At 34.1% G+C, this 27,949-nt stretch overlaps 1 protein-coding gene across 3 annotated transcripts in view; it reads left to right on the top strand.

Moving 5' to 3' along the window:
- Positions 1-27,949, top strand: part of LOC114338522 (protein decapentaplegic) — a 349,390-nt gene that overhangs the window by 6,167 nt on the left and 315,274 nt on the right. The window lies entirely within an intron of this gene.

Below are 27,949 nucleotides of genomic sequence, written 5' to 3'. Positions count from 1 at the left end.
ACAAGGTGTTCACAAATTGTTTTAATCAAAGAAAGTATTTTAAAAATCAATTTTTATTGTTGGTTTGATCGTTAATATAGTATCACTTCGACCAAGCCGGCTCATGGTTTGGTTTACAATCTTCCTCAATTCCTGTTTGTTCTTCGCTTTTTCTTTCCAATTGCTTACATTGAGATACCTCAGGTCGTCATTACCCTCATGACTCAATGTGGTCCTAGGCCTTTCTTTTCTCTTTTTACCATGTATTGTTTCCGAGCTAATTAAAACAGGCGGTCATGAACTCATAAGTAAAATCCATCAATTAAAAAAAGGCCTGGCAACAAGAAATAATGCCGAAAGAATGGTGTGGTAGTATTATCATACCCATACACAAGAAGGGAAAGAAGGAATCATGCATGAATTACAGAGGCATCTCACTAATAAACACTACGTATAAAATATTGGCTTCGATATTATTAAAAAAATTAGTACCATACGCTGAAGAAATAGTTGGTGACTACCAGTGTGGTTTCAGGCCTGGCAGATCGACTATTGATCAAATATTTACAATAAGACCAATGCTTGAAAAGTATTGGGAATGTAATCAGGACGTGCATAAGATATTTAAAGACTTCAAACGGGCTTATGATTCAATTAATCGTGCAACATTATGGAACGCAATGATCAAGCTCGGCGTACCCAAGAAACTAGCTGCGATAACATAACAGTGTAAGAGTATTTGGTGTAAGTAACTCTATTGCACAAGTTAGAATAGGGGGAAAATATCAAACGCTTTCTGCGTAAATTCTGGACTGAGACAGGGAGATCCGTTGTTCCCATTGTTGTTTACCCTGGCCTTAGAATATGTCATGCGTAAAATATTTCACAAAATCAAAACAGACATAACTGCTCGGGGAGCAAAAATCATACTCGCTTTTGACAATGACGTAGACGCAGTTGCACAAACGCTGCATTAAACATCGGTCTCAAAATAAATGAAGACACAACAAAATACATGGTCGTCTCAAAACAAGAACGACGGCGAATAAGGCAAAACAATACTATAAACGATCACAACTTCGAAGTGGTTAAAGAATTTAAATATCTAGGAGCAACAATCACAAATAACAACAAATGGCAGGAAACAGATCTTTCTTTGCAATGCAACATCTAATCAGGGCCTATTTTACCCCTAGGCCCGTGAGGCACCTGCCTCGGGCCCGCATTTTAATGGGGCCCGGAAAGATCACGAAAAAGAAATTTTTTCATTTTCATTTTTCAAAAATTCTTTCATTTTACGAACAGGAAATGATAAAAATTATGACTCCACTGTTGATTTTCAAGCGACTTCACCTGTCACAAGTACATCTCCGTCATCTACTGTTTGTTATCGAAAACGACAATGGCAATTCGCCGTGAGCCGATGAGTAGAGCGGAGTTGACAGTTTTCGCCAGCGCTGTTAGTGGCAGTTTTGTGTATTGAATTTGAACAATTTTATCAGAAAAGTACGAGTTTCAAACCGCGAGAGAGCGCTACCGACGAAACTCACAGCCAATAAAAAGAGAGGTAACCTCTAAATTTCGCATAAACTTCTTTTTTTCAATGGCCTCTTGCATAAGCAGTCATCCAGTCGCACGAATTTATATATTAAATATTAAAAATATAATGAATAAAATAAAAAAAAAACATAATTACTTTTACTATTAATTCTGTGTATTCGTTCAGTAATCAGGTTACAATAATATTTCAGTTCATAATTTGTGTTTTTCTGGATAAATATCTATTTTTCTCGTTTTGTATATTTCACATACACCAATTTTATCAGAAAAGTATAAGTTTCAAACCGCGAGAGAGCGCTACCGTCGAAACTCACAGCCAATAACTCTTTTCCTAGCGAATATGGGATTGGCCAAAACATTTAAATCGGGAATTTCAACAATATTTTATAAATAATCGACCGAATCAATATATTGATGTGAATGTGTAACACAACTGAATAGTAATAAAACCAGACATTCGCAAGGTGCGATTTTTTATAAAATGAAAGTTAATGGGGGAAAAATCTTCGCGAGTTGTTAGTGTACAGTCCTAAATGTAGCCGTGTTTATTGTTACGTTTGTAAACTGATTTCCACGAAAATTATTGTTCTTCTAGCTTTCGATGGGTATAATGACTGGAAAAATATCAATAGGACAGTTATTCAACATAGGTCATACTATCTCCATATTCATATCTCCTGAACATATTTCATCAATTGGTAGATACGTTAGTCAAGAGAAGCAGTACTTACAGCAGGACAAATTGTAGCATTAATGGAAAAAAAAATTTAGAAGAAAAGGAACATTGGAGAAACGTTCTTCAACTAGTAGTAGCAACCATTAAATTTAAAATTTTGTACAGTTATACAGGTTGAATGTTCACATTTTTTAAAATGCTCAGCTAAAATTTAAATTTTAATCGCAGCCCACTGCGACTCCACAATCAGGGTAAATTTTCGATATTTTGCTTCGCAATATATCGGAAAAAGTTCCAAATATTCTCACCGCACATACAAAATTTCATGACAAAGTTCGCATTTTTAGTTTTTCATAATTTGTAGTCAGGACCCTAAAACTTAAAATTGGCTGGATGCATCTCGAGACAGCTGAGATGATTTTTGGGGTCCTGACTACAAATACTGAAAAAAAAAATAAAAGTGCGAATTTTGTCATGCAATTTGGTATGTGGGGTTAGAATGTGTCTTCATCTTAAATGCGACACACGGTATTTACACAATGTTTAATTGTTTAAATATAAATTTCATTTATTGTTAATAAAAATTTAAATTTATACTATATTTCGATTAAATAATTAATTTATTTAAAAAAGTTATTATAATTAAATCATATTTAGGGGCCCGAAAAGTGTGTAGTGCCTCGGGCCTGATTTGAAGTAAAATAGGCTCTGCATCTAATGAAGTCAAAACTTCTTTCATGAGGTGCAAAAATCCAGATATATAAGACCATAATACGACCAGCAGTCGCGTATGGAAGCGAAACATGGACGCTAACAAAAAGAGAAGTTAATAAATTACTGGTGTGGGAACGTAAAATCCTTCGAATGATATATGGGCCTTGTAGAGACAGCGTGACAAACGAATGGAAGCGCAGATACAATAACGAGCTAGAGTCTCTATTCGGAAAAGAAAATCTAGTCAGATATATAAAGGCTAATAAATCATGTATCTACTCTCTTTGCTCAAGACAAAAACAAGAGAGGTTGTTGAGGACGGAGCGCAGAGTCTTGCGTGGATGTAACTATGAGCACTGGCGATATCCCTCAAACGAAATCCATAACATCTCGAACATCCCCAAAATCACCGAGAGAATAAACTCTCTGAACAGGAACTTCACAATCAAAGTAATCAACGGCCCCCCTTCCGACACACAAGAATCTCTCAAATGTTCCTGTTCATCTTCCGGCCACGTACTCTACCGAAAGCCCAAACGCAAAAAGATTCACGTACCGTCCGCTCTAATGCAAACATGCATTGACGAACTCCCGGTAGAGTACGAAAACATCCTTGAGGCTACCCCGTTAGCCTTCCGTACCCACCTCTAACATTTCCTCTTCCTTACCCCGAACAGGGAGAAGTTGGTTTTTTGCGGTTTCCCAACTTCATTGCACAATTATACCTGTTCGTCCCAAGAAAATAGCCGCAACTATTTTCTCCACTCGAACGCTCACTGTCCACGCTGCGCTCAAAGCCACCTCCTGACCGCCGACGAGGGACGCAGGTTCGCCTGTCGTTGTACAATGGTTTCTAGGGAGCTTGGTCGAAAGCAAAGCACGGACAGTACACGTAAATGTCTATGGAACCAACACCAATCCATCAAACTTTCTTCTCTGTTGACTTCTGGCCTTCTGGACAACACCGTCTGGCATAACCCAGGATCCAAGAACACCAGGACACGGCGCTTGCCCCGGTGTGGTTTTCGGACTGTTTGCTTTGCTGCCAACACAATACATTCACCTCAAACCCTGAAGAGGACAAAATCCTAAACGGGGAAGCACATTGAACGCATTTCTTCTAAACATTATCTAGACAAGCAAATCAAACAATGTGGCATGGCAGATGGGCAGGGCATGTGATATGCAGTAACGACAATCGCCTTATAAACAATGTGTTATGGGAAAGGCCAGATGGAAGAAGGTCTGTAGGGCGGCCTAGAAAAAGGTGGAAAGATGCAGTCAAAGAAGATCTAGAGAAAATGGGAGTGCGTCAATGGAAATTAGTGGCACAGGACCGACAAACATGGAAGACAATAGTAAACGCGGCAAAGACTCACGAAGAGTTGTAGCGCCATTGATGATGATGATGATGTTTCCATGCTGTGTTTTTCGCTTTTACTTGTCAAATTCCTTTCTTCGGATCACCATGGTGTCTGTTTCTTTGTTGAGTCTATTTCATTTGTTACACATACTTTCTTAGTTGCATCCAATAGAAGATCCTTATAGTTATTCCATAGGTTGGTTATATCATTATTGCCTTCTCTTTCGTTCATTGTTCTCAGTTTACCGGTTAATTTTTTTGTCATGTTAAAAAAATTTGGCGAAGGCGCATAGCCCTGTCTAACTCTAATTATTCATATAATTGTGTTTTCTTCTATATTTACCATTGCGTTTTCTTTACAGATTGTATAAATTTCTAATGCTATTGTTATTCTTTGAGTTGATTCTTTTAGTTGATTCTATTCTACTCTTGTGTTTCATATGGAGAGTACAGGGGAAAAACAAGGAATGTCACTTTTTCATTAATTTTGGCTTTTCCTGCCATGTCGTAGCAAAAACTGAGTACTATCGACTAGACTATCGATTCAGAACAATAACCAGAAAGATCAGTCTATATAAATTTTTTAAGAATTTTTATCCAGGCGAAGGACCAGGATTGTCCGCACGCTACTGGATAAAAATAAGGAATGTTAGTAGTTTTTTGGTGCATTATTAAATTAATAAGTCAATATAGATTAATGTTATATTAAGATTATAGACTAATAATTGCTAGAATTCTGCTAATAATCTCCTAAGTAGTTTTTAAATATCAAGAATTAATCCTTTATTGGTGTTTATCTCAATATGTATAAAATGTGACATTCCTTGTTTTCCCCCTGTACTCTTCATATACAGTTATTAATGTTCTCCACCTTGCAAATTCGTCGTATATCTGTACTTTTAGCTCTGTCCCATAGTGCCTTACCATCGATATTTCGAAGGGTTCTTCGAAATTCTTTTTGCTCTATCTAGCATTTTCTGTAGCATTCTTTTTGCTCTATCTGTATCAGGTCGTGTTTCTGCCGCGTATGTCATTATTGATCTGATGACTGTTTTGTAAATTCTGCTTTTCATTCAGGCAACCTGCGGCTCTGTTTGCTCTTTGCACTTGATCTTCCACTTCTATTTCGAGTTAGTGTGATGCATGGATATTTAAACTCCATCACTTTTTCTATTATCTGATCTTTACCGAAGGTTTTATTATAGTTAACAAAGCTCGCTTCATGAGTGCCTAGGTCCTAAACCATTGTGTAATTAAAATTGAGTTCTGTTGATATCCTGTTCTGACCTTCATAATATGTATATTCTCTCATGTATTACTTTTAATAATGCTTCTAGCACATGTTCCATTCCATTATAGGGTTATATAGATATATAGATAGTTTATTGGTAATAATAATACGACAAGTACTCTTACAAGTCAAATACAAATATGAACATAAGTAGGTAGGTATAAATAAAGAAGTCAGTAGTCAAATGTATTATTATGATCTACTTTGATTAATTAATCAATTCATTATCTCATTAATAAAAAAAATCAAATATAAATAACTTATAAATCTCGGGGCTAAATTATGCTATCAATACTTACTTTCGCGGCTTCAAAATATTTCTCAGTGGCTTCCTAATAGGGATAGATGAAAGAGAATAAAATAATACACATATGAATTTCAATTAGAAATTATAAAAGTCGTTTATTTTATCTAACGGAAATAAATGTTTATTATTGCAAATTTTATTTATTCTTCTATCTTTATTTTATATAACAATTATGAAAATAGGAATCTTATTTCTTTTTGTCTCCAAATTAATTTTTTAAATAATTAACCATGAATCTCTCTACCTCTGCTATACAGGATGTTCTACCTGTTCAAATTTTTTTTGATATAAAAAATGTTTTATTTTATCAATATTATTGTATAAAAAAAATCAACTATAACGATTTATAAGTAACAAAATTGATTAAGGTTTGATGATTTTATAATAGTGAAATGTGTAGTTCAATATGCACTGTGATTAAAATTAAAACTGACCTTTGCTGATGATTCGACAATGTCTTCACACAAAACACGTTTCCTTCTTTGCTGGTGTTGCGATCCAAAGAAACTCGTCCACGTTTTCCAATAATGTCCCTGCTCCTCTGCAAACTCGTTCTCCCTTTCCTCACTATGCCTCGTACAGTACTCGTTCCGGCTTTCTCCTGATGTAGTGTTCCAACTTATTGAAACACTTAAACAAACACTGGATACTTTAGACTCAAAGAGTTATATCATCTCTCCACTTGGCCTATTACTCGTTCCACGATATGATGCTTGTCACTTTTCCAAAAACCAACCGGCGTTCTACTTTTTTTGTACACTACCCTCAAAACTGGACTCTTCCTTTCGATTCAACAAAACAGACTGACCTTCTCTCCTCATTCATTCTCATCCTTCCAAATCGTTCCCCTCCAGAATTAATTTTCCAACCAATCAAAATAACTTTCAATCATGACGTATTTACCAAAAAACTCTTTCCTTTTTCTAAACATGTCCTTATGGATTTTCAAGATAAAATAATATTCCAACTATTTTAATTCTATTTTCTACACTAATCATATTTTTATCTATGTTTAAGAATCTTAATACACAGGTATATTTTAACTATCTATTATGTACCGTGCTGCTAATGAATTACCTACCCGCATATCTTGAAAAACTTAATAACCTATTCTTTTGTTTAATAAAATATAATGTCCGTGGTTTTGATAAACAGTTCAAAGAACACTTTCTTAAAACCAGCACCCTAATTAAACGCATTGTCCATGGGGCTAGTAAACACTTCTGCGAAAACACTTTCTTAAAAACTAGCTATAACTATTTTTACAAAATTTTTCTTATACAGGGTGTTCAAAATTTATATGCTCGTGGTTACGAAATATGAAAATTTTTATTTTAATTTGAATTTTAAATATAAATATAGTCTTTTATTTCTCATGTCAAACAGGAATATAACAGTATATAAAGAAATATAAAAAATATAAAACATAAAACTTTATTAACAATGATAACGGACAGATTTACCAATCACAAAAATATATCACGTTCACAACAGATTAAAATTGGAAGAGACATAGGTACTCCTTAAATTGAAAAAAAATCACTGTATTCATTTTTGCTTTGAATTGAGAAAAGTTAGAGCTTATATTCTAGCTGACACTATGTTATAAAACTTAATGGCTAAATACCTTGAACCATTTCTGTATCTCTCAAGGCGGAAATATTCTGGTAGAAGATTATTGTTGTTTCTAGTGGGATAATTGTGGAAATGTACATGGGCATTGTATTGGATATCTTCTTCTTTCGAAGTCGGCAATCATTATAGCTAGTCGGATAGCTATTATGATAGCCGACCATTTCTGTATCTCTCAAACTTAAGGCACACATATTCTGGTACAAGATTACTGTTGTTTCTAGTGGGATAATTGTGGAAATCTACATGGGCATTGTATTTGACATCTTATTCTTTAAGTGCCATCTCCGTAACAGAAGTAAGCAATCATCATAGCTATTCGGACGTTAGGCTGCTCTACAAGTTGGTTTAAAGTACACCCGTATCATTTTCTTAGGTTGCGCAATAAATACACAAGATAAAATTAAAATTTTAAAAGCTCTAAAAGACTTTCTACTTTCTGCTCTATAATCTATCCTAGAGGTAATACGAACACACTGTCTTTGTTGCCCAATGTTAATGTTATCGATATGACAAGAGTGACCCAGGACAGAACAGCATCAGATGAGCATGAAAGTTACCTATTATGATGAGCTGTAATAGCTATTTGTAGAACAAGGGAGGAAAGTGTTACTTTTCCTCCCGAGAATGAAGTTTACTGCCCGACGCGTAGCGGAGGGCAGTAATCATTCAAGGGAGGAAAAGGCACTTTACTCCCATGTTATACATATGGTTTTTCCACCTTCCTCAAATATCAAATAATTTTTTCATTTTTACTTAACTTATTTATGTAACTAACCAACAAAATTTATTAAAACTGAAACTAACAAGGAGGTACAATATAACTGTCAACTGTCAAATATAAGTCAAATTATTAATGTAAACATTGTTAAATCAAAATAACAATTTACTGTTTTTTACGATTCTGCAAAATACAGGGTGTTTTATAAATAAACGTTAAAATATATAGATACTTACATAATAGCAAATAGATATTGTACAGTGCGTCAATAAGTTATATTTCATGAATGAAATACCGTAACCTCACTTTTAATTTTCCTCCCTAGGGAGGAGAAATACAACTTTGCTCCCTACAATCAGGTCCGGAAAAGTATACTTTCGGTAGAGGTAGGTGGAAAAAATATTTCCCTGCGAGTCACTGGTACAAGATCCCTGAAAATTGAAAAGGAAAAGACAAAGTGAACATTATTACATCTTGTATACTTTGGTCGTTCCATAAATTATATTTTTTTGGGAAATAAACTCTGCGTTAAGAAAAAAGAAAAGAAACAGTCGGAAAATCGGAAAATCGGAAAATTTACACGAAGTAAATGCGCATTTGATGCATTAATTTGTATGCACACGGTTTGTGCAGTCGGTGGTAATTGTTGATTAAGGAGTGCGATGAATGTAAATATTATATTAGCGCCTCATCTAATGAATAATTTACTTTGTGTGCAAAATAGATCTTGGTGTTTACTAACGAACAATCTACTTTTAACTATACACTCGTCAGGTACTCGATGGGAACGGCGATAAATCTATTTATAAACATTTACTATGTATTATTTATATATACCTAGTTTAAATAAATTAACAGTATTACAATAAATAGATCAATTGATCCGACAGAATGGAAAATTATACGGCGTTCCTTAATGACTGACAGCAGCAGATACTGATTTACATAGAGATAGACCAGTAAAAAAATCGGATTTTAAATAAAGCACCTACAAATAAAAAAAATGGGTGGAAATGCTTAGTTGCATTTTAAACTGCATAAAATGAGGTGTATTAAGGGACAGATGCCTTTACTTGGGCGTTTTTGGGGTTTCTGAAGAGGAATACACCATCTGAATCGCCAACTGGAGCACCTGGTGCACAGGTTCACTGCTAAGGCACGTTATCTGGCGTTCCGAGGGTTCTCGCCACTAAATTGATGCAAACAGGTTACTTGGAGGCTTTTTGGGGTTGCTGAACAATAATACACCATCAGAACCGACCTTTGATGCACCTGGTGCTCATAAACCCTCCAAACTTCAGAAGAACATGCTTTAGTACCTAGTGACTTTGGGCACTAGGTGGTCCAAGGGCCAATTCTGATGGCGTATTCATATTCAGCGACCTTAAAAACCACGCAATAATCTATTTGCATGCATTTAGTGCCGAAAACCTTCGAAACTTCAGAGGATAATATCTTTAGTACATGATAATGGATACAGTAGTGATCACTACTGTATCCTGAATCCGCTTGCATCAATTTAGTGCCAAAATAAGTTGAAACTCCAGAAAATGACGTGACCCTAGACTCCAGGTGCTAAGGGGTTTTCTCTTATGGCGTATTCGTGTTCAACTACTCCAAAAACCTCCAAGTAATCTGTTTGCATCAATATAGTGCCGATAACTCTCAAACCTTCAGGTGACGTGCCTTAGCAGTGAGCCTGGGCACCAGGTGCTCCTGGGGTCGGTTCTGATGACGTATTCACCTTCAGCGACCCCAAAGGCCCCCGAGTAACAAAACATGAATCTTAATATGTTTATTTTAAACGTTTATGCACTTTTGGGTGCATTTTATGCTCTTATGCATTTCCACCCATTTTTCTGTAGTAGACTTTTTAAAACGTTTTTATATACTTGGTTTGGTTGTTGTTACGGTCTCCGCAAATTTTGTAATCCATTTTAAAAATAGTTCTAGGCTACCTAGGTACCTGAAATTTTCAGAATAGCTCTGAACTAGCTAATAATGCAGTATTTAACTGCTATTATACAATGTGATTGATTAGTGGGGTAAAGCTCCTTAGATCCGTTATAGTAATAGATAGCGATAAAAGTTAATGACAAAAATTGTAGCCAACTTTGAACTTCACATTACAAAATTAGTTAGAATGTTACAGGGTGTTCGATTACATAGTGACAGATCAAAGCTATGTTTTTTTAAATGTAACACCCTGTATTTTATTTTATATTCAAAATCTTCTTAACTTCTTCATTACAAAAATATAAAGGTTTAGTATGTTATACTGGGTATTTACAAAGTTATAACCAATTTTATATGAAAATCGTAACAAGTTTAACTCCCTGTATAAATAAAAAATAAGCACAACGGCAATGGTTTATTAATGCCATATTTTTTTATTTATTCTCAAATTTTTTATAAATAATCGATATTGCTCATTTTCTTTATATTGAATACAGTCAAAACGCAAGTACAGCATTTTCTCAGTAATTTTAAAGGAAACACCCTGTATTTTATATCACTATAGAAAAGTACCATTACCGTACTTTAATTGTTATATAACATTCCCTATGTCTAAATTTATTAGTTTTCGAGATATTTTCATTTTTCAGAGCAAATTATTAATTACGGGTATAAATCTATCCAAATTTTAGGCAAGCCATGACTGAATTGCCTAAAATTGACAATTTACGATTACTGATTATTATCAATCTGTAATTAAAGTTGGTTACAATTTTTGTTATTAACTTTTATTGCTATCTATTACTATAACGGATCTACGGAGCTTTACCCCACTAATCAATCACCCTGTATGGATAAATCGATTTTTTTTTATTTCAAACTATGTATTTTAAAAATGTGACTAATGCAATGATATTTGAAAGTACGTTAATAAATCGATATCTACAAATTGATGGTGGGTCAGTGGCATTATATTACAGATCGAGAGTTACCTATTTCGAACACGGCTGTTGCGTATCTTTTTTTAATTTTATTAATAAATAATTAAAAGTTGATATATTTAAAATTAATATTTTATTTATAAGTTAAGTTAATTATTATATATACCATTTTAAACAACCGTGGTATTATAAAAAGTACTTTTTTATACTAGTGTAATTTTTGCAATTATAATTTTAACAGTTAATACATCTACTAAAAATTAATATTTTATTCTTTCGACACATGTTGTGTCCTGTATATAACAAAACCGTGTTATTATAAAAAGTACTTTTTTATTATAGTGTAATTTTTGGAATTTTAAGCATTTTATATCGTCAAATTATTTTATATTCTCTCCTATAAATAATAAAAACGTTATATTATAAAAAAGTTCTTTTTTATAAAAGTGTAATTATTTTATGACATTATCCTGAACACAATGCAAAAAGTTGCAAGTGTCTAGGTGCTGTAATCGATTTATTCTGGTGTTTTTAGTACTAAATGTCCTGGTCTAACGGTATATGAGGGATAGCTGATGACAAATCATTGAAGACAAGCTGATTTTGCTTTGTTTTTTTTTCACAACAATCATTAAAAAGTAAAAATATCATTTTTTACCTATAAAACGTTTCTTAGAGAAAATAGTTTAAATAAAAGTTGTAGATCTTAAAAAGTTCTTTAATCCGTGAGTTTCTAAATTAAAATACATAAACAATTGACCGAGATTACAGGGGCGTCATTTGAAATTTTGATTGGGAGGGGGGCAAGCATTATATATACAATTACCAGAGAACAGCAGTTCTCGCCAGTGACGCACACCCACACATCCCTACACGCGACACTACTCACCCATTCATATGTCAACCATCCATTTTGGTCGAAGGGTGTGGATTTTACGGCCTTCCTCTTTAGGGGCTGTTTTTCGTTCTCGTCCCCAAAACTCCCAAAAACTTCGAAAATTCAAGTCCCACCTTTGCGGCTTCTAATAGTACTGATCATTACTTTTCCAACGCATGTCTAATTTTGAAAATCGGTTATACCATTCAAAAGGTACCGAGCTCAGAAATATGACTCAATTTCTATTTAAAAAAGGGAAAATGTTTGTGGATATGTATGTATGTATATCTGTGGCAAAAAGTATATCTAATGCCATCCCCTCTTTGTGAACACACACATATGTATGTATATATGTGACTGGAAAAGTTAAACCGATCTGAATTTTTTTTTCTCTGTTTGAAGAGGGGGTCAGGGCCGATTCAGAACCGGTGTAGTTTGTGACTTTTGACCACCCATAAGCGAGCTATAGGACTTTGTAGGTACAAAACGGCATATTTTTGGGGTGTATATATCTTCGGTTCAAGAAGAGACAGGAGAACCGCATATATACCAAATCAATAGTGTTGAGTTAAGCTTTTAAATGGTGTCTCAGCCGTCAGGATCAGACATACACACGGCTCAGTATCGCCGAAAAACTTTTTGTAGAAGGACTCTAGACGAATCTGACGGTGTATACCTCATATCCAGGAAAATTCAAATTTTTAAGTTATAGGCTTCATAAGTATGATCAAATCTATTTCCTATGGGAAAAACGGTTTTTCAAGCTCAATAATTCCTTTAATAGCTTTAGCTATCATACTTGACCTTAGATGCATCAGATACTACTTGTTAATACGTTTCAAACTCATGTTTAGTGATCAAAATCGGTTAAGCCGTTTAGAAGTTATTAAGCTTCAAAAGTATAATAAAATTAACTTCCCGAAATGGTTTATGTAGTTGTAGTGGTTACGACGCTAAATTTGATCTGGCAACGGGCAATCCGAGTTCATTAACCGGCCATCCCAACATTTTTTTTTTCAATCTATTTCGAATATAAAAAAAATCCTAGTGTACATTCGATGGACACTAGATCATTTGGGAGATAATGCGACAAAGGCGACCATTTATAAAGCTTAAAATCGAGAAAAATTACATTCAACTCCATACATTTAATTTTTAAAAAACATTAACTCCTGATACAAGAATAAAAAACCGCTAAACGCCGTAAAAAGGAGTGGCGCATACAATATTCCAGCTACAAAAGATCTGATATGAATAGTACGTGGTGCAAAAATGTATTTTCATTTTGATGCAAAATAAAATTTTAGTTTTATTTTACTCGATTTTTCCATAATATTTGCTAAATTTGAAGTAAACGCGCCACAAAAGAGTTTCAAAATTCAAACTGTATCAAAGTTACTCTTTTGTGGCGCGTTTTACTTCAAATTTAGCAAATATTATGGAAAAATCTTTTAAAATAAAACTAAAATTTTATTTTGCATCAAAATGAAAATACATTTTCGCGCCACGTAATATTCATATCAGATCTTTTGTAGCTGGAATATTGTATGCGCCACTCATTTTTACGGCGTTTAGCGGTTTTTTATTCTTGTACATTATACAATAATATAGTACTAAAATTGATGTATTTTTTGTAAATTTGAGTCATTTTCAGGGCCAGGGGACAAATGTCCCCCCTGACCCCAGGGCCGTAACTACGATGTTAGGGGCCCCGCGGCAAATGTGGGGCCCTCTACCGGGAGGTCTGGGGAATTTATAGCTTCATCTGTATCTGACATTGCGGACGGATTATCAACGAATGCGTTCGTTCGCTACATGACCCTGTCAAATGACACCCCTGCGAGATTAATTAACAAACACCCTTAGTTTCGCACTAATTTATTAATATGGTTTTGAAGCTATTTCTTTGAGGTATATTATGCAATTGACTATTTTTCTTGGCAAATAAGTCACACTTTATGTTGGAAATTAAATTTATTGACATTTTGACTTCCACTTTGGCAATCGTTATCGAAATACAAAATATTAATAAATTAAACAAATTTTAAATTAAACGAAATTTGTTTAATTTATTAATATTTTGCATTTCGATAACGATTTCCGAAGTGGAAGTCGAAACGTCAATAAATTTAATATCCAACTTAAATTGTGGCTTATTTCACAAGTAAAATAGTAATTTATAAATGTTAATAACCTTCATAACGTCACTTGTATGATATGTACGCAACATAATCATAATTGAAAAATTATCATCCTGGTCAATGGTTTGTATATCTAATAAGCAAAAAATAAGTCAGTACTGTTTCCTATTAAATGAGGTTTATTTCATAAATATGAAATCCGTTTTAGATATGTTAACCAAAAGTCTTTTCATCAATATGGTTTTGGAAAAAATAAGTGATGTAATTGCCATTGATATAATTTTTAATAAATTAAAATAACTACGGAACAGCTAGAAATTAAAGAATATATTTTTAGTTTTCTTCAAATTTTGGGAATACCGTCAATTTTTGTCAAGTAGAAATTATTTAGTGTTGTGTATTAATATAACAAAATCATTTTTATTCAATAAATAACACTAATAGTAGGGGAGCCTTGAATGCTAAATTTCCAGTTAGTAAAGCGTCATAGGGACCTAGGTTTCCATTTTTTATTTCAATTTTCCATTTCCAAAAACCATTTTTTTGATTTTAGCGCCATCTATCCACAACTCAAAAAATGTCTCGGATAAAAGTTTCTTATTTTTACGTAAGGAATCCAAATCTGCAATAAAAAAATGGGGGATCCTATTTAAGATTTTAAAGTTACCCCCACCTCCTCCGTGGGGGTCGTGTATGGTGTCATTCTATAGATTTTTGAAAATGATTGAAAACCTAATTTTCCGTTTTTCCATCTAATGTCCATTTCGCAAAATATTCGCTTTTTGTGTGAAACTTTGCGACTCACCCATTTCCTTATAGTAGGGGAGCAAAGTATGCTAAATTTGCAGTCACTCGAGCGTTATGTGGACCTATTGGGTTGTGTATATTAGGTCTTAAAATAAAAAAAAACATTATTCAAATTTTCCATTTTAGTGAGCGCTTGCCATTTTTTAATTTAATTTTCCATTTCCAACAATCGTTTTTTCCGATTATAGCGCCATCTATCCATAATTCGAAAAAATGTCTTGAATAACAGTTGCTTATTTTTACGTAAAGAATTCAAATCTGCAATAAAAATTTTAGGGTCCCATTTAAGATTTTAAAGTAACCCCCCACCCCGCCTCCGTGGGAGTCGTGATTGGTACTATTCGATAGATTTTTCAAAAACATTTTGAAAGTGTATTTTTCAGTTTTTCGATCTGATGTTCATTTTGCGAAATATCGCGGGGTTTGTATTTAAAATTTTAAATTTACCCCCCTTCCTTCTACGTGGGGGGTCATGTTTAGGACCATTTGATAGATTTTTGGAAAATATTGAAGACGTATTTTTTAGTTTTTCGATCTGACGTTCATTTCGCGAAATATTCGCTTTTTTTGTGAAACTTTTTGACTCACTTATTTCCTTACGCCCTGCTCAAATCGTCAGATTTTTGAAATATACATTCTTTTGCATGTACTTCACTTACTTTATCTTAATCTGAAAATTTCGAGTATTTTTAAGGATAGATTCTTTTTCGGGCCCCCCTTAATGAACTTCCCTGTGTTAAAAGCCAATATATGGTAGAGGTACATCTGCAGGGTACCAGGTTTCTCCCCATATGATAATCTGACGCGCTCGAGTAACTGCAAAAATCCCTGCTTTGGCTCCCCTACCATAGCAGAACACTGTGATATTTCAAAATAATTTTTTTAAATTCTGCTAGCTTGATTATTAAGCTAACGGAATCGCTCCCATTAAGGGTGGTTTGGGGGTGAAAAATTATTAGGGTAGTAATAAATTAGTGAAAAATGGGAAAAAATATGACGTAGGTTAAATTAAATTCCACTCATGTGTCCTCTCTAGCTCAAGGGTCCTCTCACCCACAATAGCTTTCTTGCTGTCATAATTATTTTTCCCATGCCGGATATGCCTCCTGTTTCGCGTTCTGCCAATTATTTTAAACCTCTTTAGCTACAGTAGTTATTAAAATTTAATAGTCTGCTAATAGTATTGATGTTTATGTTGGTATATAAACAAAAAGTACTTTAATTTCGTATTATACTTTAGTTTAAAGAGCACAGCCGTGAAAATATCCAGACATATCCCGGACTTTCCAAACGCTCCGACCTTGTGTATATATATTTATTAACAGTCTGCTTTTTTAATAGCCAAATCCAATCAATCCGAACCGAACTCATTTACATATTCAACATCGCGCACCGTGTTACATAAAATCTGCAACAATGTTTTGATTACCGATATTGAACTGCGTCTTTAGCTCGCTAACATCTGGTTTCGTTTAGTATCATTATCGAGTTTTTTCGGAAAACAAACCAAGTGAGAAGGAAAAGGAAAATAAACATTCGCGAAATCGGAAAATACGAGGTAAATGCGCATCTGCTGCATCCCGATAATGGTCAACAATTTAAATTATCGAAAACATTTTCTCGTTGCTGCTTTCTGCTTTCACTTAACACGTTGGCTACCAATGATACTGTGATGATTCTGAGTTGTGGTACCATATGTATCACCGGTGATCAACCTTCTTGCTTTATTTCTGGACCATGTGTATTGTGTATCATCGGTAATACCATCAGAGTATTTTAAATCACCATTATTATTGTTGGAATATAAAACCGGGCAAACAGAGTATGCCGATGGGAACTTAACCGAAGTGAACTTAATAGCATGTCGGACAAGTGGGCATCAGGGCATCAGGGATGATTCATCATCTTATCCGCCGGAGCATTTGGGCAACTATTTATTCCATACTGTGAGGCCACGCCGGTATGAAAAATTTTCTGATTGGGTTTCTTTGCGGATTCCTGTTCAAAAATGTCCCCTTTAAACAAATCAGAAGGGTACCAGGCGAAAAACACGAAAACTATACTCTTCTGGTTCATTCATATACCATGTGAATCACCGGTGATCACAAGAAAATCCTACTTAAAAGTCATTCCGGTATGATATTTAAGTCATCCAGAGCGACACCTATGAACCGACGAATACATTTATAACCGCAGTGTGCTTGGTATTATCAGACCACCAGACAGAAGTCTATGCGAGCAAAATCTTGCTCGCTGCGGCCCGAAACAGTTCCGTTGAGGTTTTCTTAAACCATGTTCTCAAATTCCGCAGCCATCATATTCTCCTTCTATCGGATCCAGAGGCGGCTCTAGCCCATGTAGCGCCTGTGCGCAGTCGATGCCCTGGCTCCCTTTGGTAGACGCGCAGTCAAAATGGAATAGTCGAATAGGTACCTACCTAGTACTTATACATAGGGTATTAGGTGCTCTTATAATGTAAACAAAAATCTAGATGCAAATACAATATTAAATGATGTCGGGAGCCAATAGATATTCACGGAGTCAGAACAACCTATCCAAATCTGTTAAAAATATTTAATTAAAAATGAACTTTTTATCTCTGAGGTTAGGTTGAAAATTGGTTGAGGTTGATAAAATGATGAAATACATACTACGTATTTTCAGTATTACTTGAAAAACCAACAACAAATTGTTAATATGGATAATTTTTGAGGAGCTCTCGAGCACTGACTCCGCTGAAAGTCGCAATAATTGTGGTAGTCTTCTTCTTAGGGTGCCTGTCCGTTCCGAACGTTGGCGATCATTCTGGCTATGATGACTTTATCGGTTGCTACACGGAATAGTTGTGTTGAGGTATTTCTATACCATGCTCTCAGATTAACAAGCCACTATATTCTTCTTCGTTCTGGGGCCCTTTTTTCTTCAATTTTACCTTGTAAAATGCATTGGAGTAGCTCGTATCTGCCTCGATTTCTCATTATATGTCCCAAGTACTGCAGCTTACGGGCCTTCACGATGTTGACTAAATCTGCGGTTGTGTTCATCCTCCGTAGTACTTCTTCATTGGTGACTTTGTCTGTCCATGGTATCTTCAGGATCCTTCTGTACAACTGTAACTCGTAAGTCTGAACTTTCGATATAGTTTCTGCCTTCAATGTCCACGTTTATACTCCGTATAGACGCACTGAGTACACGTAACATTTAAGTAGCCTTATTTTTGTTTTTAGGGTGAGGTCATGGTTCTTGAACACAGAGCTCATAGTCAAGAATGCACTTTTTGCCTTTCCGATGCGACATCTAATCTCTTGAGTATTGTCCCATGACTCATTGATTATAGTTCCCAAGTAGTTGTATTGTGAGACACGTTCAATTCTCATTTGGTTCACATACAGATTTCCTCCAGTTATGTTTTGCTTGCTGATGATCATTAACTTGGATTTACTGGTGTTTATATCCAGTCCATATGTTCTACTTGTTTCCGTTATTTTGTTCATTAAGTTTTGCAGCCCCTCTATGGTATTGAAAAACACTATTGTATCATCTGCATTCCGCAGGTTACTGAGCTTGATTCTATTTTTATTGAGATGCCTTCATAAATATCTTTTAGAGTTTAGAGAATCTTCAAAAATGTGCTTTGAGTACACATCAGCGGTGAAATTATGCATCCCTGTCTCACTCCCCTTAAGATTTTGACCTGATCTGTATATTCTCCATGTATTCGGAGCACTGCTGATTGATTCCAATACAGGTTAGCTATTATTTTCTGGTCTCTTCCATCAATCCCTGTCCCTTTCAGCACTTCCATTATTTGTCCATGCCTGACTCTATCGAAAGCTTTCTTGTAGTCAATCAGTCATGCAAAACATCATAGCTGACATCTCTACATTTCTGAAACAACACCTGCACGCTAAATAAAGCCTCCCTCGTACCAACAGCGTTCATAAATCCAAACTGATTGGGCGCAATTTGTTCTTCGCATTTTCGGTAAATTGTGGTAGTAATAAAAGAAAATCTTCCTTTTAAATAATTTTAATCAAATGAAAAGCCGCGTTATTTTATATTTACAAGTTAACTTAAATAAAATGCTTAATCTATTCCGTCAAATCTTATTTCGCAAAATTATCCCGCGACATCTGTACAAACGCCTTTGAAAATGCCCGACAAGTCCCAAGCAATTTGACCTTTATAGGTTCCACAACAGATTTCGGAACCATTGTCGGTATGTCTTCAAACGAATCAAAAGATCGCCGTCCGTCCGTTGGACGGACAGCCGGGCGGGCGGCAATCTATAAATCGCGCTTAAGTGCCAATGTAATTTTTCATTAATCGCTTTAAAGCATATTTTATGTTGAAACAAAGTAAAGGACCCGCTCTTTGGCGATCGGCGCCCGTGTGCACCGCACACCCTGCACAATAGGTAAAGCCGCCTCTGATCGGATCCACGCTTACTTTTGACTTTACCTTGCAATATGAACTGCAGCAGGGAGTAACGGTGCTGATTTCTCATAACGTGTCCCAGATACTGCAATTTTATGCATTTGATGGTAACCACAATCTCATGTTCCTTCTTCCTAGAACTTTCTTTTTCGTGATCCTTGCTGTCCATGATATTATCAACATTCTTCTATAAAGCCACATCTCAAATGCTTCAAGATTTTTAATAGTAGTGTCTGTAAGCGTCCACGCCTCCGCTCCCTACAATAGTATAGAGAAAACAGATATACGATAGACTTATATCTTATATGTACTATAACTGAAACAAAAAAGAAAGGACAATAAACAAACAATAACTTAATTAGACAAAGCAATGAGGCACTAATGCCCTGAAGCAATTTGTTCTTCGCATTTTCGGTAAATTGTGGTAGTAATAAAAGAAAATCTTCCTTTTAAATAATTTTAATCAAATGAAAAGCCGCGTTATTTTATATTTACAAGTTAACTTAAATAAAATGCTTAATCTATTCCGTCAAATCTTATTACCTACCAATTTTTCGCAGCAAGATGAATCGCTATGCAACTTTTTGGATTCGATTAGGGAACGTGTCAAGAAAGTTTGTGAACAAAAGTCATGGTGGTAAAATGTAAATTGCATTTCACAAAGTTTGTGAATTTCCAAAATGCATAGGAATTGAAAAATTTGCAACTCAGAGAATATCAATAAGAAATACTTCAATTTTGTTACTAGAGGGTCTTTGAGGTCACTGAATACAAACATGATAGCGATAATGGTCTACAACAGTGTTTCCTAACCTTTTTGTGCCACGTCCCACCTTAGCCATTCCAAAAAAATGTATGCCCCCCCCCCCCCCCCCATGTAACATACATAATTTTGAATATTAAAAAATTAAATTGTTCACTTAGAAAATTATAGGTTTTAGGAAGAAATCACTAAGAAATTGTTAACTAAACAGTGCAAATTTTCAAAACATAAAAACTCAATTTCAGATTCCAAATAATTTTAATATAGATTTTTCTATATTAACTTATTAATTAATTTAATTTAGTAAGATTCTTGCTGTACAGAGATTTTATATTAGTATTAGTTTCCAATTTGGTTAGCTTCAGTCTCAAGCTCTCAAGTCTCCACGTTGAGTTACATCCATCCGATTTCTTTTTTCCCAGTAAATGATTGACAGCACTACATCCACATTTAGCTAAAAATATGAAGATAAAAACGATAGCAATAGTTTTGTTGCACATTTGGTTGAATTTGGGTATTTAATTCTGTTTTCCCACAAAACCATGCCACCACTCTTTTATACTAAATAAAGTTTTAACTGAATGATCATTTGGCAATTCTATGAGTCCTTCTTAATACATGCGTATTCGATATATCAGACAAATACACTAACATTGGCTGCATCATACATGTTGGCATATTAATTTGTTTTAAATCAGAAAAATCTTCCTTTTAAATCAGCCGATAGAATATTCAGATGATTGCCAATAAGAAGTAAAAAAAGCGGTATCAGTTTCTTCACATTTTTGGAGCCAATGAAACTGTTCAAAGTTTTTGTGGCTAATATGTTTCTGACATAACTCAATATGGGCAATTAAACCAAATATCTTCGCTTTTGCATCGACAAGAGTTTTATTTGTTCCTTGAAGTTGATTATTTGATTATTTTGTTTTTCAAAAATTTCGGCTAAATAACTCACAAATATAAAATAAAATAAAAATGTATACTGCTCTCTGCTGCTGCTCTCTGCCTTATGTGACGAAACTCCGAGAGCTTATCCCCGCATTGCAACTGACGGTAACACCTCCATGGCTTCTAATAATTGCATGCCAGATGGATGCTGAAGCGAAGAAGACAAGAGGAAATGCAAAAACTTATTCATGACCCCGTCTGTTCAGCTGGTAAATTCCAACGGAAAATGGACCTAGTTACTCAAAGGAGTAAAAACTAATATAAAATAAAATAAAAATGTATACCATTTTTATTCAGTTGCAATGCGAAGGCAAAACTGTCTTATTTTCACCTAGAAACTGTTTTCACTTTTTGAAACTCACAAATATTTTACCATCGATTAACAGATACTTAATTTCAGGTGTGTCGCATAAAAAATCACTAATAATATCTGACAGTTCCATAAATTTTTTCAAGCAGTTACCTTCGGATAGCCATCTTACTTCAGTATGAACTATGAAGTAGATGTCTCATGTGGTCTTTATTTTGTTCTTCACAAAATACTTGAAGAGACGTTCACATTTGGTATTAGATTTAATAATGGTTTTTAGCTATAAAGTTTTCCCTGTGAATAATACAATGCCCACGAATCATTTATGGATTCGCATTTTTTATCAATTTTACGCAAGCATTTTTCTTGCAATCATATTAGGAGCGCCATCATTATTGTGCTTTCTAACCTTTTACAGAACAATACTTCTTTAACAAAATGCCGTCTCAATACATCTTACGTAAGTTATCAATACTGCTTCACTGTCCCTCAAAGTTGATTCATCCATTATATAGGCATTAAGAAATTTCTAGTTTTCAGCTTTTCAACAAGTTGTTTTTCGATATCTTCACCAATTTGGTCTATTCTTCTTCTAACAGTATTGTTACTGAGTGGCATTTGGCATTGCTTTTACATTTTTGTCATATTTTTCAAGAGCCGTTTTAAGAAATGCTGATATTGACGGTTTTATTAAATTCTCTTCTATAGTAGAATTTTTTCCAGTTTTGGCGACGAATAAAGATCTTTAATAACTAGCCTCAAGAACACGATTGTTAGATGAAGTATGAGCAGTAAATTGAGACTTTAATGTTTTTCACAGAAATCTAGTATTCTCGTAAACTCGTGTCGAGCCCATAGTCGAGTTGCCCCCTTAATAATCAAATTGCCCCCCTGTGGGGCGTGGGCACCACGTTGGGAAACAATGGTCTACAAGCTGTCTGGTGCCCAGGGTGGACGTCGGCTCCTGGAGATTCATGTTAAATTCATTCTAAAATCTCTTCACTCTAAACTCGGCTTCGGTTCATGCCAACAAACGTCTGCGCTCGTGAGAAATATTTTCTTTTCTCATTTGATGTACAATATACTATTCTCCTTTAAATTTTTTCGACCCCTTATATTATACAAAACTTAAAGCCTCAATATTCTGCCTAGAATTACTTTATAATACGACTGAAACGTGTGCTAAATTTCGTTAGGTTTGGTTTAATAGTATTTGCATAATAATTTTCAATCCAGGGTCTGCAAAAACATTTGCAAATTTGCAAAATTATGCTGGTCTCTAAATAAGCACATTAAATAATGGTCAACATTTTTTATCTCATAAAAAAAGGCTCAAGCTTTAAAACACACTTTGAGAAATTGAAATCATAAGCAATTTTTGTGCTTATAAATAAATAAAAAAACCTTCGCGAATTTTACATATATTATCATATCGATTTCAAAATTTGAACACTTAACTTACAAACTATGCTTCTTAAAAAAACAATGCATTTGGTTTATTGGTTGCCGAGAAAGAAATAAGCATATTTCTTTCTTTCATATATTTGCCGAGAAAGAAAGAAGTTCTGCTGGTGTACAAGTTTTGAAATTAAAATTGTCTAGGCTCTCCTACTTGACCGATTTCAATTTTTCAAATTGTGTTGTTCAAATAAAGTGCTTATTTTGAGCCCTTTTGCAAATTATTTTGCGGACACTGGATTCCAAAATTATTATGGAAAATCCGAATCTCAAAATTCCGAAATTTATCACACATTTCAGTCGGATTATAAAGTTCTTCTAGCTAATAGTCCATTCTTTCACGGCTTTTGCTGTACATTTTAAAGAACCGCTTGGATTGACATGAAATATGGCATATAGCTAACATGTCATAGAAAAAAAGTGATATGGTGCCGATGTGTGCTTTTGCCCTGGGGATGAGTTTCAGCCTATCTCGGGGGTGAAAACATATATGTTCAAGATAAGTTCCGAAATGGATAAACTGACTAATTTTAAGCAACTTTTGTTCTATAGAATTTTTTTCACCAAATCAATACTTTTCGAGTTATTTGCAAGTGAATATATTCATTTTTCAACAAAATAACCACGTTTTTAGTCGGTTTCTCGCAAATAACTCAAAACGTAAGCACTTTTTAGAAAAAAATATTCTTAGTAAAACTATAGCCTATAAAAAAGTGAAAAAAATGGTGTATATATTAGGTCCCTATACCTAGCAAAAGCAGAGTTATAGCTAATGAAAAATAGAAGCATTCTAGGGGAAAACACATTACAACTTTTTTAAAGTGTTTAAAAAAATCTTTATTTCTGTTTTTATAAAAAAAATTTCTAGCATCAAATGTAAGCAAGTTACGCTCAAAATAAAGTTGGTCCCTTTTATGTAGGCAAAAAAAATCAGGAAGATCACCCCAATTAGCAACTTAAATGAAATTAATCGTTACCACTTCACAAGTTACTTTATACTCATGTTCTGTTTATATGATCTGTAAGTTTCATCGATTCAAAGTGCTTATTTTTGAAAAAAATTTGGTTTTAAAGTAAAATTTTAAAAATTTTAATTTTGAAAAAAATGCTTTTTTTTTCAAAATAACTTAAAAATTGTTAGAGATACCAAATGTCTTAAACAATAAAAAAAGTCGGCTTTACTTTTCTGAATATTTTGTATTTTTTTGTTTTTCTGTAAGACAAAAATTGGTTAAAATTCGGTGTTTCCAAATTTGCATACACTCATGATAAATGACTCGTTCAAGCCCTTTTAACTACAGCTCTTTCAAAAATAAGAACTTTCAACCGATGAAGCTTACAGATCGTATGGTTATTAAATACGCGAGTAAAAAACTTGTGAAGTGATAACAATTAAGTTCATTTGAAATGCTAATTAGGGGGTGATTTTCCCGATTTCTTACAAAAAAAGGGACCAACTTTATTTTGAGCGTAACTTGTTTACTTTTAATGCTAATTTTTTTTTTAAAAACAAAAATAAGCATTTCTTTAAACACTTTAAAAAAGTTCAAATGAGTTTTCCCCAAAAAAGTGCTTCGTTTTTTGGTTATGACACGTTAAAATATACGATTTGAAATTTGACGAATATGAACCTATTTTTCATTAGCTATAACTCTGCTCCTACTAGATACAGTGACCTAATATATATACCAAGTTTTTCACTTTTTTACGAGCTATATTTTTGATAAAATTTTTTTTCCACCAAATACTTACTTTTTGAGTCATTTGCGAAAAACCGTTTGAAAACGTAGTTATTTTGTAGAAAAATTAACATATCCACTCGCAAATAAATCGAAAAGTATTAACTTGGCGAAAAAACTTTATAGAACAAAAGTTGCTTAGAATTAGGCATTTTATCCATTTCCGGACTTACTTCGAACATATATTTTTCATCCACAAAAGGGGGTGAAACTCACCCCTAGGGCAAAAACACACATTGTCACAATATCAGTTTTTTTCTTTGACTTATTATCTATGTGTATGCCAAATTTCATGTCAATCCAAGCAGTTCTTTAAAATTTAGAGGTTTTGCAATATTTTACCTTCAAAGAGCGTACTATAAAATATGAAGGTTGTAAGCTATGTAAGAGGTTGAAAAAATTTAAAGGAAAAAATCCATTTTTTTGCACTATGTTCCCAATTATTGCTATTTTTTAAACAATAAAAATTAAATTTTAAATTTTTAGCTAGTTAAATATTATGTAAAATTGAGAAACGAATCTTTTACCTTGTATAACTTGCTATAAGAGCAATATCTCTTGAGTTATAGGCAAAAATATGGGCGCAAAAAGCAATACTAATAACATCAACGTCTCTATCTGTTTGAAAAGTTCGTCTCTATCTGTCAAAATCTTTGAAAAGACGAAGTTCTCAGAAAATACGAAGTTTTGACCTATAGTACCTCATACAAATTTTATCTAGAATTTTACATTGACTCTAAAAATGTTATAATATACAGCGTGTCCCATCTAAAATTACTAATAGTAGGTCACTTCCGGTATATGTAAATGGAAAGGACATGTCTGTCAAAATATTTTCTTTAAGTTCGTCATAACTTATAGTCTTCATAAGCAAATTTTCGTATATAATATCATAAGAGAGAAAATTTTGCCGGCAATATTTTCAACTGGTATGAAAATTTGTTGTCTGGCAATTTTCGCGAATTAAATTTTGACAGTTAAATCACGAGACGTCAGTCGAGTGATTTTGTCAAAATTTCATCCACTTTAGAGAAAAGTCACTAAAGACCTTTTCTGTTTGGAATGATCCAAAAAACATAAAAAAACTTTGTTCCATGCAAAAAAAATAATATTAGGAAAAAACAAGAAAAACACTTTTCAAAAATTTTTGACCCACTTTTGGTCCTGGCAACATGCAAATTTGTTAAAAGGAGTCCTTTTTGAAAAATCCGAATCGGAATAATTTTCCTAGCGGATGCAGAGTGGCTTTCTGGACTAAAGGAATTTTGTCAGTAGGAAACGTTGCATTGCTATGACGTTTTATCAGTTAAAAATAGTCTAGTGAAATAGTCATAAATATCACGTAAGTAGTTTCCGTTATAACATACTCATATATAGTGTAAGCTCGTTGTGAAACACCTTGTATATATTGATTATTCCGTTGTATAATAACGCTATAAATCTTTTGATTTATATAAGCGATATATTTTTAAATATCATGATTATTATTGTTTTCGCCTATTTTACTACAGTTTATCAATATGATGATAAAAAAGAAAGCATAAACACGTAAAAAAGAGAATATTACCAGCCACCTGTCTGCGATTGTATAACGCCGCCGGCTGTCTGTCCACACCTAATTATCTGTAACTTTTATTTGTTATTCGAACAAACCCTCTAAAAATATCAAAAATCCGAGAAAAATTATTGTATATGTGCAGATACTACATAAATTTCCCTTAAAAATATAAATATTTGCTGGAGGTCATTTGCAACGTTTATTTTATTTTCTAAAAATACATTTTTTAGTAAAGTATATAAACATTACTTGTCAAACAAACTTCAGTTGCCACATTAGTAAAATCTGATACTCGGGCCGCTATTTGCACAGGCGGTTTAATACAACTATATACCGTACGTGTAGGTACGTCTGGAAATCTTCATCTCGGGAGAGGTGTATATAATCGGGAATCGATCAGAACTGTTCCTTTTAACGATTAATCTCCTCGTTAGTGATTTATGAATCATTATCAAGGAGTCCTGATTTATGTGCAACATTTGATTATGGACTATTAGCATTCAATTATATATATTTAATATAGCTCAACAGGCCTTAAAGGCCCACAGCTTGAAATTTCTCCAAGGTTTTCCTCCATTTTCTCCTGTCCATGGCCGCAGTTCTCCAATTTGATATGCCGATTGTTTCCAGGTCTTCCTTACATGCTTCTAGCCACTTTATCCTGGGTCGTCCTCTTCTCCTCTTTCCTTCCCCTCTCAGCAGCGAGTCCTTTGCCCACCTTCTGCCTGCCGTTCTTGCAAGATGACCTAATCAACTTAGTCTCTTTGTTCAGACCATCTGGCTTATTTCTGGTTTCCGGTACAGCTCTCTGATCTCTGCATTTGTTCGTCTCCTCCAAACGTCTTCATCGTTTTTTACTCCACCGAATATCTTCCTTAGTACACTCCGCTCCCAGATGTTCAGCATATTTTCTTGATTTTAGTTCATGACCCATGTTTCACTCCCGTAAAGAACTGTGGGCTGGATCACTGTTCGGTAGAGTCTTAATTTTGCCTCTCTGGAGATGTTTTTGGCTCTTAGTAGTTTGTGTAGGGCACCGACTGTCTTTCTTCCTCTCGAAATTCGTTTTTCAATTTCTTGGATTTCTTCCCCTTTACTTGTTAGCGTTACTCCTAGATACTCAAACTACTTCACCTTTTTGAAGCAATACTCTTTATTCTCGTTGTTTGTGGTTGTTTTCAGTTGTGTATCTTCATCTGAGGTCTGTCCCATTTCCATATACTTTATTTTTGCTCATTAATTCTCAGTCCATACTTCTTGGCTTTTACATCAAAGAGTTTGAAAATCCTCAGCTGTTTCCTTTCCGTTCTTGCCATTAGCACTACATCGTCCGCAAAGGCCAGAACCTGGTTTCTGTTTTTATTTATAGTAACTCCATCTTTAAGTACTCTGTTCATTAAACATTCTAAATACCAATTTTGTTTTTGTCGTACAAATTTATATACGCTTCTGCTTTAGCTTTTGCTACTGCTACTTTCGCTTCTTTGTTGGCCACCATATAGTTTTGAAAATCTTTGACCGACCTATTTTCTTGCCACTGTTTATATAATGTTCTCTTCTCTTTTATTTTTTCCTGAACATCATTTGACTACCATCAGGTGTCTCAATTAATTATTAAGGTAAAATAAAGAGCAAACCTATCATTGGAAGAAAAAACTATCATTGCCCAGGTTGTTAAAACATTAGAAACTATAAAGGTAAAAACCTTATAAGAACGTGAAGAACAAGTTTCTAGGATTATATTTGATCTGAACCTCTTCTTCCAGCT

The sequence above is a fragment of the Diabrotica virgifera genome, chromosome 2 (genome assembly GCF_917563875.1).
Source record: "Diabrotica virgifera virgifera chromosome 2, PGI_DIABVI_V3a".
Lineage (NCBI taxonomy): Eukaryota > Metazoa > Arthropoda > Insecta > Coleoptera > Chrysomelidae > Diabrotica > Diabrotica virgifera.
Note: the sequence above shows the minus strand (reverse complement) of the source record. Positions and strands in the feature narration are given on the sequence as shown.